The 18015-nt window shown below is 38.8% G+C and overlaps 1 pseudogene across 1 annotated transcript; it reads left to right on the top strand.

The window, feature by feature from the left end:
* The first annotated feature begins 14910 nt into the window (after nt 1-14910).
* On the top strand, nt 14911-16348 carry LOC145162527 (uncharacterized; annotated as a pseudogene). The gene is made up of 2 exons (XR_013739160.1): nt 14911-15775; nt 16210-16348. The product of XR_013739160.1 is annotated as an uncharacterized LOC145162527 (transcript).
* Nucleotides 16349-18015: the final 1667 nt, after the last annotated feature.

The raw sequence follows: 18015 nt of genomic DNA, 5'->3' as shown, positions 1-18015 counted from the left end.
TAATTAAATAATAAATCCGGAACCCCGAGATGTAATTTTATTATTATTTTATAGCTAAAATCAAATAATAATTAGCGGGGTGTTGGTTTCGGGAAGCCAAATGACGATATTTGAATCTCCGGGGGTTAAAGTACAATTTCAGGATTTATTTTGCAAAGGATTTTGGAAGTCATGGGCTATTTGGTATCATTTGGGCTTAATATAAAATATTTTATGGAAGTGGGGATTAAAGAGTAAATATCGGACTTAAATTAAAAAGATCTTGGATGATGGGGGCTGATTTGTAAATTCTAGCCTTATTATAAAAAGAAATTGGGGAGGAGGGACCAATTGTGTTAATATGCACATGTTTGATGGTGGACACGGGTTGAACCCGTCACCCTCTTTTAGCCTGCATATATATACATGCTACACCCCATGTAACCCTAACCCTAATATTTCCTCCCAGCCGCCACCTTATGCCCCCATCCCTCCAACCGCCGTTACCACCCCAACTCCCCCTTATCCTTCCGATCGGTCGAAGTCCCAAGCCACCAGACGACCATCCCGTGTCTAACTTCGCTGCCGAACGTCGTGAATGGCCGAGAGGGAACCGCTGAAGATCGTTTTGGAGTTGTAAACACCGGCGTGAACCACCTAACCCCAACCGTCGTCGCCGCTCCTACAGCCGTTGAAGACGAAGGCCGCCGATGGAAACTGTGATAGCGGACGATCGGAAGAAGCAAGCGTGGAGCTGTTGTTGTTGCTATTGTCGGTGACGAATCGTGTCGCCTCTCCTTCCCCATTTATGTTCTATTGTGTCGGGTTCGTTGGGGGCTAACCGACGTCCACTGCCGTCACCATCTTTGGCTGCTCGGTCGTCGTTTGCCACCACGAAGAAGGTGGTCGTGCCGTGTTTTAGTGAGTGTGTGTGTGCTGCTGCTTCAAGCTTGTGTGGTATGAGTATTATTTCATGGATGGGGTGTTTGTTTGGCCGGAATCCACGAGACAGCCACCACCACCACCGTGAGGTGGTGGCTGCCACCATCTACCACCGCCGGCCACCACAAGGTGGCTGTGTGTGTGTGTGTTTTGCTATGGATTTAGGTGTGTTAGTGTGTGTGGGTTATTTGTTTTTTAGCATTGTAATTGTAACCAAAAGTGAAATAATGAAGATAAAAACCCAAACCACCACCGTAGAGTGGTGGTTGCCGCCACCGGCCGCCGTGTCGGGTGGCGGTGTGCTTTGATTACGTTTGGACCTCGTTTGGGGGATGTTTGGACAATGTGGGACCAATGAAACCCTAATGGGCCCAAAGAAATCCTAATGGGCCAATAAGTCCCAATGTGACCTAAAAGCCCAACCAATATACTAATGGGCTAGTATTGGGTTGGATAACCCTAATTAGGGTTTGGAAAACCCTAATTGTGGGAATCGTTTGGTACACACACGAGAATTAATTATTAAACCTAAAATAATAATTAATAATCATTGACAAACTAGCTTAAGGCAATAATGGACTTAATGGATTAAGTCCTTAATGGGTTAAGTAAGAAACACTTAACCCTAATCATCATTTCATGTGAAAGCCCTAATCTTACTCGGGCCTTGAATTGGGCCTTCTTATTGGTCTTTGGCGATTGGACTATTGGTGGGCCATCCAAGAACAAGTTAATGGACCAAAGTAATTAGATGGGCTTTAGGATAAGGCCCATGTGAGGACTTAGGCCCAATATGAAAAATTAGGCCATAGATGGGCCTTTATGATTATGTGATAATGGGCCATGAGAATTGGATTGGAATAATCGAATGGGCCTTAAGGAAAGACCATGTAGAGGTCTGGGCCTAATTTGGAAAATTGGGCCATATGTTGGGCTTTAGCCCATTATTTGACTACTGGGCCTTTGGAGTGTGAGTTGGACCTTGGGCTTGGAACCCAATTATTAATTGGGTATTGTTTAATGTTGGCAATTCGGGAATCTGTCAACCAGCATCTGGAGTTTTATCCGCGGGACTTCAGCAGTGTCAGGTGAGTTATCCTCACTATACTCAAGGGTCTAAGGAACCAAGGCCGACCCTTTGAATTGTTATTGGTTATGTTATGCTAGTATGATCTGTTAGATCGATATCCTAGAGGGTAGGATGATAATATGTGATATGTGGTATGACATGTTAGTTAGATATCCTAGAGGGTAGGATATAATATTATATGTTATGTGGTATGATCCGGTAGATCAGTTTGTTGTCTATAGACTGTTATGTGATTATCTGTTATATGTGCACATGTTTGTTTGGCGGTTGAGGCTTATCTGCTTTGTGTGAAAGCCAATAGACCTGGGCATTCCAACCTGTTGGTTGTGGGCCGTGAGTATTCCATCCCGAGGATGATTGGACTCATAGTATGTGGGCATTCCAGCCTGTTGGTTGTGGGCCTGGGGTATTCCAACCTGATGGTTGATCGGACCCATAGTGTGTTGGCATTCCAACCTATTGGTTGAGGGCCTGGGGTATTCCAACCTGATGGTTGATCGGACCCATAGTGTGTTGGCATTCCAACCTGTTGGTTGAGGGCCTGGGGTATTCCAACCCGATGGTTGATTGGACCCATAGTATGTTGTTTATGATTATATGTGTATTATTGTGGGTATGGGTATTTTGGGGGAACTCACTAAGCTTTCGGGCTTACAGTTTCGGTTTATTGTTTCAGGTACATCAGGGGATCGTGGTAAGGCTAAGGCGTGATCGTACAGCTCCTCACTTTTATGACTTTGTTTCTGGGATACTCTGATATCAAACTATTTTGAAAACATTTTGTAATAACTAATGGCTTACGGGTGTTTGAAAAACTTTTAAATTTGGCATGATTTTTATGGGTGTTACAACCTATATGGACCTTTCTCCGGGCCTTCGACCTGACTGGACCGCCTCGTAGGACCGACGGTCTATCCGGACCACCCCGGGTATCTTGCCCTTCAGTACAAAACATGACCGCCTCAACCCAACCAATCATAACATGTCGACATATACAATAACAATCGATAACCAACAAGTACAGGTAATCATACAGATTTATCAGTCTAACACATGCTCAGTGAACACAGGTAATCATATAGATATACCAATCTAACATATAACCAGCATAACATCAATCCAATATACCATGATACATAATCCAGTGGGCCGACACTGGTGCCTTCGACCCACAAGTATAGTGAGGAAAACTCACGTGAATCACAAAGCCGACTAAAACACAACTCAATTTCTCGCCGACCACGACTAATAGCTCTCTGCCAAAGATGGGTGTTAAACACCTCCTAACAATCCACACAAGGTAAACCCTAAGTCTACCTTCCAAAAATAGAAATTTAACCAAAAGTCAACTCCTACTAAAAGTCAACGGCCAATGTTGACTTTAGTCAACCACCACGTCGTGACCTTCCTTGGCCACGTCGTGGCCCTCATGCGATCAACACAGACGGAAAATTCCCAGTCGCCACGCCGTGAGAGCTAAGATTCTAACAACTTAATGGATTAAGCTGTTTTTTTCAATTTCAAGAGCTCCAAAGCTCATATATGGTTAATTCTACGGTCTAAATGGAGAATATTTCCAACTTTATCAATTAAGACACCCAAAGAGATTTTGATCTCCAACCCTAGGTCCAAATAAAGCCAAATACCACAATGTCTTAACCATTAAGCCCTTAATATGAAAAGTCCTTAACCCAACCACTCCATAAGGGTTTTCTAATACAAGATCTATCATAATGGTGGAAGCTTTATGTATATGCATACCAATACATGTCTCGAATCCATTTTAGGTCAAAATGGGCTAAAAATGACCAAAACTCTTGTAAGATCAAGAACCCTCAACCAATACCTAGATCTACAATATATGTTGCTCATAGGACTCATGAGAGTCATAATGTTGCCAACTTTATGAGTTCCTTCCTTCCAAACTTGCTCAAACATGAAGGACATGGGACAATATTCAAGATCTAACCACTTTAAGCCATAAAGCAAGGAACTTGGACACTTCTAAAGGTCCATAGATGCCCAAAATAGATCTTCTAAAGGTCCAAAGATTCACAAGCAACCAAAGTCACCAAAATAGGCTCACAACTCTCAAGGAAGAATTACGGTTAGGGTTTCTGAAACTTGAGGGTGATGGAGGCTGATAAGGAACCCTAAAAATGACTTAGAGGGGTTTAAATATGAAGCAAACCCAAAAAGAATCATGGGATTGGGCCAAGACAGTTGCCACGTTGTGGCAACCTTTGGCCACTCCGTGGCAATCCAACAACACATGAGATCCACAAAACAATTGTCACGTCGTGGCCCTCCTTGGCCACATCGTGGCACACGATTTTCTCCAAAACATAATCTTTGGTCCCTGATAAAAGTAAGCTTAACCAATCTGGAACACAGGTGTTACAATCTCCATATATGATGTGATGGTGGGGCACGTAGTTACCCCACCATATATGATATCATGTGATGGTGGGGCAAGTACCCTTGGTCCCACACATCACATTAATGTGGGACAATGACATGTTTGTTATTTTCGTACTCCCATTTGAGTAAAACTTGACACATTACCCTTGAGGAAGCCACAAAGAAGGGAATCAAACCATAATAGGGTGCTTAAACTAGTGCAAGCTTTAGTTTGATTGTTGTAGATGTGAAATGACCATTTTGACCTCATGTGCATGTTACACCATAGGCACTGAAACTAAGGATCAAGTGGCAAAAGTGTAATATGGCATACTATAGTCATAAGATGAACAACTTCCTATACTTGAAAAATACTATATTTAGCTAAGTAACATTTGGCTTTGAGATAATCCTTAATGGAACGTGGAAATAACCCAAATTGGCTCCTTAAGCCCAAACACTCGAGCTTTGTAGGTGAATGATTGAAGCTTCTATTCATGTAAAATTTGAGGGCAATGATATTATATATAACATACCTACGTAAGGATGCTTTGGTATTGATCTCTTAGCACGATCTTGAAAAAAATTCATCAAATGAATTTTGGTTGTTATTGTTGTTGTCCATGGCATGAATTGAATGTAATGAACATATAGAATAAAAAGTCATAAAATTTGTGATGAAGCTTATTTTAGACCCCACATCATCAAACACATAAACGTTGTTTTTTCCTAGTTACTCATGCGGGCATTGCTCTTTTTTTGTATAGGTCTTGAGAAGTGATAGGGAAAAAGGACCAAAAGAAAGTCTTGATAATGATGTCTCTTCCTTAAGTATTTACCAAAATGCAAAGAAAATTTAGATATGAAATATTTTGTAGCGTTTGAGGTGGTGAGGTTCACTCCGACCAAGTCTTTTTCCATCTTAAAACAAACTTATATAACCATTACTTGATTACTATTTATAAAATAGAATCATAGATCTATTTGTAATAAGGATCATCCATAATTAATTTTCAAACCACAAAACCAATAGAACGCACTGTTGTCTAACTTTATCTTTTAAGTTTTGTTTTTGTGTTTAAATGGCCGTTAACCTTTTTTTACATATTCTAAATCCTTAAACTTGTAAATGACCTGCTAAAAAAGGTAATATGAATTTTTTATCCAGTTGAACCGGTAACATGTAATTAAATTTAGATTAAAAAATATCTAGTAGACAATATACTATCCACCTCGACTTCCACATAGATTTATGAAATAAAGAGAAAAATAAAAGCAACCCTAAACTAAAATCATCAGTTATTCTTTCCCCTCCACTCGTTCCCTTTTGCTTCCTTCTTCCTGATGTCGTACTGCCACTACAATTCGCTGATCGAATAACGATCTCTCCACCTCCAACCTTTCTAGCGGGTCTCGAGTCATCTTTAATCCAGAAGCTTCATAAGTTGAGTTTTCCAATCGGATTTGAAATGGTTTCGAACTCGAAACTTAGATCTAGAACTTTTGCGAACTCACGCTGGCAGTTCCCAGTTGTGAGAAGCTCCGGAGCTGGAAAGTCTCCTAATATTAACGCTAGAATACTAGATATTTAGATTCGAGACATTTTTAAGGGGATCGGGTTGCGAAGGCTTAAAGAACTTTTGCCTAGTGAACTCATTGAACTATCCCAAAATCGACAATGTTAATTTTTGTGGTGTAATCTGTTGATTCAAGGATTGCTTGATTTTGCAGTGAGGGTAAGCGAATTTGAAGTAAGGACTTGATTCACTGACACCGAAATAGCCATCTTGATCTGCAATCACGAAGTTGAAGTTTGAGTGATTTTTTTTCTAATCATTTTTTGCAGTACGTATTTTGGGAGGTTTATAAACTTATTATTTTCAAACTTTTTTTGGTACAGATGTATGGCTTGTAGGTTTATTTTTTTCATCAAACTAAACCTAGATGAACCTACAATCAAACCAAGATGAACCCAAAACTGATACCAATATTGTAACACCCATTTTCAAGGATGGATCATTTGAGGACTAAGAGGGATCAAAGGCAAGGTTTTTGGGAAAAACCTTGTGCCACAACGTGGTAAATAGAGCACTACGATGTGGCATGCCAATTGCATGAAACGCGCATCTAAGGGCCGCCACGACGTGGCAAGAGCAAAATTACGATGAGTAAGCTGCTGCAGTCCAAGCCCAATATTTTTAGGGTTTCTTCCATATTTAAGCACCTAAACTCAATGATTAGGGCATCCCTGCTTCAGCCTCCAACCCTTCAAAACGAAACCCTAGCCTCCATGCATGTTTGAGAGTCTATTTTCTTGATTTTGAGATTATTCTTTGCATTTTGGTGTAGCTTGAGGAAGAAGGCAGTTTACATTAGTGCAAGGAAGCAAGGTGTTGGTTTGGATCCATCATTCTCTTCTGATTTTTGAGCTATTTGAGTCGGTTCGCGAGAGTAATCAGTGCAAGGAGTGAGGGTGTTGTTGTGTTTCCGTGGGTCTTCGATTGAAGTGATTTTCCTCACTATTCTATGTGTTACAGTGTATATCCTTCTATGATATGATATAGGAGTAGTGATATGCTGGTTAGAGTACCAGGAGGTAGGTGATCGTCTAGTTGAGTGCCCTATGGGTTGTATGTAGTCATGTAGGATAGTCTGAGAACTCTTGATCTTGGATTTCTTGCATGTTCCTTGTTTGTTTATGGCTCTAGAGTGGGATCACATGTTCGACTGTCTATCTCACCTCGAATTATATATAGCTATGCATTGGTGATCTGGCACTTCTGGCGTAATGTGTTTTATCAGACCCTGTATGTGACAATGAGTCTCCTCACTATATTACCTATGTCATAGTAGTGTGCATGCTAGACTAGATGAGTCTTATTTGCTGATTATTGTTATGTGTATTTATTGAGTTGCTGATAACTACATGACTGCTGCTAGTCCGCAGGGTTGTTGATAACCAACAAGATTGTTGATAACCCATAGGTCTGCTGTGAGCCCATAGGACTTCTGATAGTCCTCAGGATTGTTGATAATCTCAGGTTTGTTGATAACCCATAGTTATTATATTGTTGTGATGTATGTAATATTTAGGACTGCTAATAGTCCTCAGGACTATTGATAGTCCCATGGTTGCTGATAACCCATAACTGATTATTATGTTGTGTTGTATGTGATATTTTGGGGGAACTCACTAAGTTTTGGCTTACAGTTGTAGATTAAATGTTTTTCAGGTACCTTTGATGATCGTGGGAAGGATAAGGTAAGACTGTACATACTCATCATCAGCATTGGGGTTCCGTATTTATTATATTATTCTGATTTTTAAAAGAATTGTATTTTGAAAAAATGAGTTTTCCTAACTCGAATTTTTATGAAAATGATGTTTTACCTAAATTAAAAAGGAAAATTTTGTTTCTGAAAATGGGACGTTACAAAGATAACCCTAAAAATTCCTAAGATTTGGTGCATATTTGGACCCGATGGGAAATCGATGGTGCTTTGGGCCTTCGGTTCCTTCTCAAAATTTAGTCATGTAATTTATGATGGAGATGAACATTGGTGGAAGATGGATGGTGTTGGAAAAAGAATGGTGACGGTGGTGTAAGATTTGATAATGGTAGTGATGGGAGAAGAAATAAATTCTAAAATATAGTTTGGTTACGTGTCATTTAACAAAAGTCAAACATAATCTAATGTCCACATCACCCCCAAAGTCAAACATAATCTAATGTCCACATCACCCCCAATAATCGAGTGACCGCTTCACAAGTTTTGAAAATGGTATAACTAACATGTAAAAGTTGACTTTGATGGTCTAAGGCTGAACGGTGTGGTAATAAAATTGGCTTCGGTAATTTGATTTGACATGTTTTTTCGGCGGGAAACACTGCCCCTTGAGTCATTTTGTTGTCGGCAGCAATTTCGAGCGGTACATATATGCATTTGAGAAATTAAAAGACAAAAATTAACAACCAATAAAAAAGAGACACATCAACGCCAAATAATTACTAAAAATAAAAATAGTTTTCTATAAAAATTGAAAAACACAAAATTTATCGTTATAAAAAGTGAATGATTGTTTATATATAATTGTATTGATAGAATATTACTTATCCTATCTAACTCCAAATAATTACCCTTTAAACTTTTAATCGTCAATATAGTTAGATACCATATATTTAGTATTATAGTATATTATTAATATTATTGGTTCGGTTCGGTTTGATTTATAATGGTTCGGGTTTTTATTAAAATCATAACCGAACCATATGTATTCGGTTAATCAAAATTAAAAACCGAGTCATATCTTTTAGTAATGATTCAGTTATATCGGTTAATTTAGTTATTGTTCGGTTTTTCGGTTAATATGTTTAACCAAAAAAAAAAAACTTAGCTGAAATAGGGTTATTTCCAATAAAGACCCCATATTTATTGTTTTTTTCGTTTTAAACCAAAAGGTTTGTTTTTTTCCAAAAAACCACACATTTTGCAAAAACTTGTTTTTTTGTCTTGTAACCGGTTGAGTGGGTATCCACTACCCAGCCATCCTTTTGTGTCGATTGAAACGAACCAGGAAGAGCTTTTACCGAGAAAACCAACAATGGAGCCACTCCGTTGATCTTGAACTAGAACAAACCAGATCCATAGTCACCACTTTAGACCTCCCTTACACAACCTCCATCACAAACAGAAGAAAAGCCTACTGCTGCTCTTCATCTTCTCCATCAAAAAAACACCTGCAACAAAGAAAAGAAACATAAAAAAACTGCTTATGTGTTCTTTGCCCTCTAGCCGAGACTCGAGAGCTTTCCATCCTTGCTCATCCAGAAACCGGCAACCGCCATTGGTTTTTGCATCATCACCGAATCCACCTCTCCACCTTCGCCCTTTCCATCGATACTCGAACCCCTGCCTCTAGCCGAGACCACCTAAAAACATAAACCAACCCGTCGCCATCTCCTTCGAACAACCATCAATACATATCTTCTTCCGAGCCAAGAACGAAGCTACTGTTCATCTTCTTCACCTAGTCCGAACCTGCAAAAAACCGAATCAGTGAAGAAAAGAAACAACATAACAAAAAAAAACTAATTTCCTCTCGTTGCTTTCCCTTCGGTTTAACCTCTTGTCGAGAACCCTCATCCGAAAACAAAAACAGAAAAAGAAAAAGAAAAGGAGAATAAGAACTTACTTGATGTGTATCTCGAGTCACCTAACCCCGAGAACCAAACAACCTCACCCTCGTCGGATTTTATATTCATGACTTTTAACAAGAATGATTCTTCTGTTAGCCTAATAAGATTTTGGGCTTTATTTTGTATTGGGTTTTATGATTGGGCCTTTTCGCTAGGAAACCCTAATTAGCTTGTCTATATATTATGTCTTTCCTTTTCATTGTATTTGTACTTCTCTTTGATAATAATATGAAACCCTAGCCGTTATATGTATTTCACTTGTTAGTTTACATGGTATCAGAGTTCGGTTGATTATCTGTAGTTTTTCGTTTTTTTTGGGGGGCGAGTACTGTTCATCGGGGCGATTACTATTCATCGGCGATACTGTTCACCGGAGTTACTGTTCATCGATTACTGTTCATCGTGATTACTGTTCATCGGTGTTACTGTTCATCGGCGTTACTATTCATCGGTGTTACTATTCACCCGACGATTACTGTTCATCGGCATTACTGTTCATCGTATTTACTATTCATCGGCGTTACTGTTCATCGACGTTACTGTTCATCGGTATTTACTATTTGACTGATATTGAAATATGGCCCCAAGAGATGATTCTCTTCAGTCCATTAATATTCAATTTGATGGCAAAAACTATGCCTATTGGAGTTATGTTATGAAAAAATTCTTGCGGGGCAAGACTATGTGGGGGATTGTTACAGGTGACAAGAAGAAACCAACAGACGAGAAGGCCGCTAATTATGCAACCTTACTGGATTCATGGGAGACTGATAACTCCAAGATCATTACTTGGATTAATAATTCTGTCATCCAGTCTATTGGTACTCAGTTGGCGAAGTATGACACGGCAAAGGAGGTTTGGGATCACTTGGCTAGGTTGTATACTCAGTCTAACTTTGCAAAGCAGTATCAGTTAGAGTTTGATATTCGAGCCCTCCAACAGAACAATCTCAGTGTTCAGGAATTTTATGCAGCTATGTCGGATTTGTGGGATCAGTTAGCTCTTACAGAACCTGATGTGTTGAAGGCTTTTAAGCCTTATATTGATAGAAGGGAAGAGCAATGTTTGGTTCAGTTCTTGATGGCATTACGTTCAGATTTTGAAGGTCTGCGTGGATCAATCTTGCATCGTACACCTCTTCCCACTGTTGATTCGGTTGTTCACGAGTTGATTGCTGAAGAAACTCGTATCAAGTCCCATGCTGACAAAGCTCCCAAGACAGCCACTACTGCTGTCTTTGCTGTTTCACAACGACCCCAATCTTCAAACCAAAATCGTCCCAGAGTTGCATTTGATGAGTGTGCTTTCTGTAAGAAGAAGAACCATTGGAAGGCAAATTGTCCTTTGCTGACAAGCAAGGGAAATCAGCAGCAACAACAAACAAGATCACCAGCACACTCTCAGTCTTCACAGCAGAACAAGTCTTCTGGACAGTCATGTCCCTCTTTTTCATCTTTTAGGCCACCACAGTACGCTGCTGCTATACCTTCAGTTGAGAATGAAACAGATTTCACACCACCATCAGCCTTGGATCCACAGATTGTTGAGCAGTTCAGACAATTCTTAGCTACCAATCCAACTGCCATGTCAGCTTCCATGTCTCATTCAAGTTTGTCTTCATCCAACACGTCAGGTATTCCTTCATCCTTGTGGATATTGGATTCTGGTGCATCTCATCACATGTCACCACATTTTTCATCTTTTGCTTCATTATTTTCTCGTACACCTGTCTCTGTTATGTCTGCTAGTGCTACACCCATGTCAGTAGAGAGTGTTGGTTCTATTGTCACTCCTTATATATCTTTAACAGATGTGTATTACATTCTTACACTTGCTTTGAATCTTGCATCGGTCAGTCAGTTGTGTAAATCTGGTTGTTGGGTCTTCTTTTCTGATTCATTCTGCTGTGTACAGGACATTCGGTCTCGGAGGGTGATTGGGATAGGCCGTAGACTTGGGGAGCTTTATGTCTTGGAGAAACTACATGTTGCTGATGTTGCTGCATCTAGTGTCGATTTGTCGTCTTTTCGTTTAAACCCTTCATCGTCTCCTTTTTATCTTTGGCATTCTCGTTTGGGACATGTTTCAGCGTCTCGTTTACAGTTTTTGGTTTCCACCGGTGTGTTAGGCTCTTTGAAATTTGATGATATTTCTGATTGTTGTGGTTGTAAACTGGAAAAATTTTCTGCTTTACCGTTTAATAAAAGTGTCACTCGTTCTGTTGCTCCCTTTGATATTGTGCATTCTGATGTGTGGGGTCCCTCTCCGATAACCTCCAAGTCAGGAGCTAACTATTATGTTTCATTCATTGATGATTACACTCGTTATACGTGGGTTTATTTTATGAAGCGCAGGTTTGACTTTTTCACCATATATAGTGAATTCAGAGCTCTTGTCAAGACTCAACACTCTGCTATCATAAAATGTTTTCGGTGTGATCTGGGAGGAGAATTTACCTCTAATGATTTTAAACAATTATTGGCATCTGATGGCACTATACATCAATCATCTTGTACAGACACTCCTCAGCAGAATGGTGTTGCAGAAAGAAAACATCGACATCTCCTAGAAACTGCTAGATCCTTACTACTCTCTGCTCAAGTTCCCAATATGTTTTGGGGAGAAGCTGTTCATACCGCTACTTATGTTATTAATCGCATTCCTACTGCGTACACTCCGGGGAAGTCTCCTTATGAAATGTTGTTTGGACAACTCCCAGATTATTCTTCATTACGAGTGTTTGGGTGTACATGTTTTGTCTTGAAGCCTCATGTAGAGAGAGATATGCTGTCTTCAAAATCAGCTCTTTGTGTTTTTCTGGGATATGGTATTGGTCAGAAAGGTTATCGGTGCTATGATCCTTCAAATCAGAAACTGTATGTATCTCGCAATGTAACCTTTTTGGAGCATATTCCATTCTATAGCATTCCTGTTCAGTCACATGATGCAACCCGAGAGGAGCTTCGTACTATTGATCCGTTTAGCATTGACATTGATGATCCACCACTTGCTGCTGATCCACCACATGTGGCTGATCCAGCACCTATCGTTGATCCTCTGCCTGCAAATCATCAAGACCCCCCTCCATCGAGACCTTATCGTAATAAGAAGTCCACAAAGCTTCCTGAATTTGTCTATTCCTCTTACTCACCGGCTTTTGCCTCTTTTATTGCTAATGTACATCGTCTCTCTGAGCCAACATCCTATAAAGAGGCCATTTCTGATCCCCTTTGGCAGACTGCTATGGCTGAGGAACTTACAGCTCTTTATCAGACTCATACATGGGATCTGGTTCCGCTTCCACCTGTAAAACACATGATTGGTTGTCGTTGGGTTTATAAAATCAAAACAAAGTCTGATGGATCCGTTGAGCGTTATAAAGCCAGACTTGTTGCGAAAGGGTACGCGCAAAAGTATGGTATGGATTATGAGGAGACGTTTGCTCCTGTTGCAAAAATGATGACTGTTCGCACCTTGATTGCAGTTTCTTCCATTAGCCAATGGAAGATTTATCAAATGGATGTCAAGAATGCTTTCCTGAATGGTGATCTTCATGAAGAAGTATACATGTCTCCTCCCCCTGGTATTGCTCACCGACCAGGTGAAGTTTGTCGACTTCGGAAGGCTCTATATGGCCTCAAACAAGCCCCTCGTGCTTGGTTTGAGAAATTTTCTACGGTGATTACTTCTCTTGGTTTTCAACCAAGTAACCATGATTCGGCTCTATTTATTCGATGTACGAATGCAGGTCGGATTATTCTTTCCTTATATGTCGATGGCATGATTATTACTGGTGATGATCATGATGGTATAGAGTCTTTAAAGCGTGATTTGGCTCACCGTTTTGCTATGAAAGACTTGGGATTACTTCGTTATTTCTTGGGGATTGAAGTTGCTCAATCTCCAAAGGGTTATCTTTTTATCTCAAACGAAGTATATTTCAGATTTGTTTGAACGTGCACGACTCACGGATAATCGAACAGTTGATACGCCTATAGAGAGTAATGCAAAGTACTCTCCAACTGATGGTGTCCCATTATCAGATCCAAGTCTTTATCGTACCATTGTTGGGAGTTTGGTTTACCTGACTGTCACTAGACCGGATATTGCTCATGCAGTTAATGTGGTTAGCCAGTTTGTCACTGCTCCTACTACTGTTCATTGGGGAGCTGTTCTTCGTATTTTGAGATATTTACGTGGTACTCAGTTCCACACTCTTATGTTTCCTTCTTCATCCTCTCTTGAGTTGCGTGCCTATAGTGATGCAAATTGGGATAGTGATATTTATGATCGTAAGTCCACTACTGGGTATTGTGTTTTTCTTGGAGATTCATTGATATCATGGAAAAGCAAGAAACAAGATGTTGTTTCTCGATCTTCTACAGAATCTGAGTATCGAGCCATGGCTATCGCCACTTGTGAGATTGTTTGGTTGAGATGGCTTCTTGCAGATATGGGCGTTCACATCTCTCAGCCTACCCCTTTGTATTGTGATAACGAGAGTGCGATAATGATTGCCAAGAATTCAGTGTTTCATGAGCGCACAAAGCACATTGAGATTGACTGTCATTTCACACGTCATCATCTCCAGAAGGGCACTATCTCCCTTCCTTATGTTCCTTCCTCTTTGCAGATTGCTGATATTCTTACGAAGCCGTTGACTGCTCCTCGATTCCATTTTCTGTCTGACAAACTCTCAATGCTTATTGCTGTTGCATTGTGAGTTTGAAGGGGGATGTTAGCCTAATAAGATTTTGGGCTTTATTTTGTATTGGGTTTTATGATTGGGCCTTTTCGCTAGGAAACCCTAATTAGCTTGTCTATATATTATGTCTTTCCTTTTCATTGTATTTGTACTTCTCTTTGATAATAATATGAAACCCTAGCCGTTATATGTATTTCACTTGTTAGTTTACATCTTCAACTGCGTGGGGTTATCAACCAGGGGCATAAATGGAATGTCATGGATGTATAATGTATTTTATATGCATTAACAATTAATAGTTTTTTTCATTAGTTAATTTAAGACCAACTAGCTGTGTAAATCAATGGTGAAATTTGGAATTGCAGTGGATCTGTTTTTCTGTTTTTCTACAGTGAAGGCAAAGGAAAAGAAAGACGGGTCATCCGGTTACTAGACAAAAAAACAAGTTTTTACAAAAAGTTGGGTTTTTTTTTGGGAAACAAACAAACCTTTTGGTTTAAAACGAAAAAATGGGTAAATAGTGGGTCTTTATTGGAAATAACCCGCTGAAATATTGTATGAAAATGTAATTTATCTGTGATTTCATCTTCACGCTTGTAGACTTCAGTTCACTGATTCAGTTCCTCCGATTCCATCACATACCCACCGCTATCACTGCTCGCTGTCTTGGCCTCGTAGGAATGGCACGGGTAACAGACATGGAGAAATTGAAGGCATTGACGTCATCAATCGAAACCCTAGGCCACCGATTTCTACAACAATGTTCCGTGAGTGGAACGGCGAAAGGAAAAGGGAAGGTGAAGGCTGGTGTAACCCTAAAGAGATCAAAAATCACTATAAAGAAAGGTCAACAAGCACCAGATCCGTCGCGACGAAAGGTCCGAGGAAAGGGCAACTGGAACAAATGATCGACGATTGCTTGCAGGCGAAAGCACCGGTGAGGTTTCTGAAGCCTAAGGAACGTGAGAGAGAAGCCGAGAGGGAGAAAATGGGATTGGTTTCCGAAGATAGGAAACAAGAGATTGCGAATTTTAAGAAAAACAAGAATAAGGCGAAAGATGATAATGAGCAGAAATCAGGGATAAGGTTTATCGGACCTGAAGGTCTGGATCTTGTAAGTTTAGGGGTTGTTGACGCTGATAAGATTCCGAAATATGAGTTGACAGTTGAGGATGGGAGGAAGTTAGCTAAGGAGTATGGCAGGGTTTTGATGAGGAAGCATCGAGCAAGGCAGGCAGCGGAGACAGGGTTGCTGATGTGTAAGAAGGAGGCCATTGAGGCGTTGCCGGAAGGTTTAGGTTTGAGAGAGGCGGCCTTGGTTCCTGATTTGACTCCGTTTCCGGTGAATAGGTTCATGGCAACATTGACGCCGCCCATTGAAGGGTACATTGAGAAGATCAATGAAGCAGCGAAGAGGCAGAGCTCAGTTAAGGGGAAGCTCAGATGAGATGAGGGGAAAGGTTAGTATATTCTCTTTAATTGTCACTTGATTACATATATCATCATATCATTTCCATGAGCTTCACCTGATCAAGGATGCCATTTTAGTGAATTCTAATCTTCTGTTTAAAGTTGTGAAGTATAGGAATTTGAATGTATTTGTGTTTTCATTATCAGATCATGTAATGTACTTTTACTTATCATTAAATTAACCACTTTTTGGTGAATAAGTAGTACGTACATTTTAAATTTTTGTATATAGAGTGGTTATAACATGACATCTTGTTTCTCAGTATTGTATTATGAAATTATCATTCAAAGAAAAAGAAAATAGTAGTCAATCATCCATACATGAATATGATCAGATGAGTGGATTTTGATCCAAAATTATGTTATGTTTATAATAATACTAATATTAGGCTGATTGATTGGTTGTTTCCTTTAATTGATGCAGGTGGTAGGCTGATTTTGGATCTAATATGAGAAGGTTACCATATGAATGTACTGTGAGATTTGAAGCTCATGTCGATTCTGATTTTCTAACATCTCTTTCAATGAAATGAAATAAAAAGTTAGTTATGATTTTAATTTAATTTATTATAGTTCTGAAATAAACATTAATTTGTTATTTAGTCCCATTTAAAGAAAAATAAAATAAAGGTAGTTTTCAGACCCTTCTTTCAGACGAAAAAAGGAACATATTTTGTGTGCACAACACTTGTTCAAGATAGACATTCTATCTAGTATAGTAGTTACACGAGAAAAGAAACAAAAAACACCCTTCATGATGCCAAAGTACAAAAAGTAGTTCAACTACATTACCTTTGATTAAAACCATAAATACTACGTTTTTAATTATCTTCATTTTTTTTTCTAATTTATTAGTTCTAGTGGGATACTTTTACCTCTTTAGCCCAAACAGCCACAGACCTTTTCATGTTTTTCACCTCTTGATTAATACATTAATGCAAAATTCCATTATTCTTTTTTGTTCATCCTCTCATCTCAAACATATTGCCATAGATGGCAACATTGTGGATACATGTAAAACCCAAATCACCATAAGACTCCAAGCGGACCAAGCCAGAGCAGACTCTCAAGAAGAGAGGATTGAGCAACTAATAGTGGTTCATGCCAAAAGGGAAATAATATCTGAAATACCTAAAATGATGGAGAAACTGATTTCCTTAAACATAGATCCCCAAAGAAAAATATTTTGAAAGCATGGGCAAATAAATACGATGACCGGTGTGTACGAATCATGAGATAAATCTATGAATATGGGTTTTGATTCTCTAATTTGCCATAACCATTATCACTCTTCCTTATTCTCTCTTCCTGAGGTGAAACTTCCCTTATTGACTCGGGGTGGTGTTTAAAAAAATATATTAATGTGCGATGCATAAACCGTTTTATGAAATTGTGTCTTACACTTGGCAAAATAAAAAAGGAATGAATAGATTTACAGTTGTCATTGACATTGTGGTTACCAAATATAATGACGTAATGACGTGACAATTAAATGAAAAATGAAAAACACAAGAAAATGACAAGTAAATTTTTTTTTTTAAATCTTAGAAAATGACATGGGTCAAATTCAATAAGAAGTTAACATTCGACAAAAAAAAAACGTTTATTTATTAGGATAGATATATAAAAATAAAAGCTCAAAGACTCAAACATATTAGATTTTTAGAATTTATTGGTAATTTAAAATCATTTTCAACAACTTATTTGTTTTTTTTCTTAAATTTAGAAATCATATGTACTCTCGGCAACAGTATTTCAAAGGCAACCAATGATTCTTAAGATGCCACGTACATGTTATAATAGTTTTTTGCTAAAAACAGACTCAACGGTAATGCTTAATTATATTAATGCCAATTCACTATTTTTAAGTGAATTTAACTTTTTAGTAATATTTTTACTTTTGACAATGGTTATTGTTCAATGGCGGTCCTAGAGGTGTGTGGGTGGTACAGTCGTATGGAGGCTCCAATCAAACGAGACACCTAATTAAACGTTTCCTTTAATATCATATTACAAAAAACTTATAAAACAAAAACAATATTACATTACATATAAGTCCGTTTCAAAAAAAAAATAAAAAAAATACATATAAGTATAGTCACATACTACTAATTTAATTTATGTTTTACTAACAATAAAAATTAGTTTGTTAAATATGTTATTAATACCAATGAAAATTTAGATACCAATATATAGAGATCTACAAAGAATAAGTTTGAGAAGACTTTGA

Source organism: Lactuca virosa, chromosome 3 (assembly GCF_052849685.1).
Source record: "Lactuca virosa cultivar CGN04683 chromosome 3, Lactuca_virosa_CGN04683_v6, whole genome shotgun sequence".
Lineage (NCBI taxonomy): Eukaryota > Viridiplantae > Streptophyta > Magnoliopsida > Asterales > Asteraceae > Lactuca > Lactuca virosa.
Note: the sequence above shows the minus strand (reverse complement) of the source record. Positions and strands in the feature narration are given on the sequence as shown.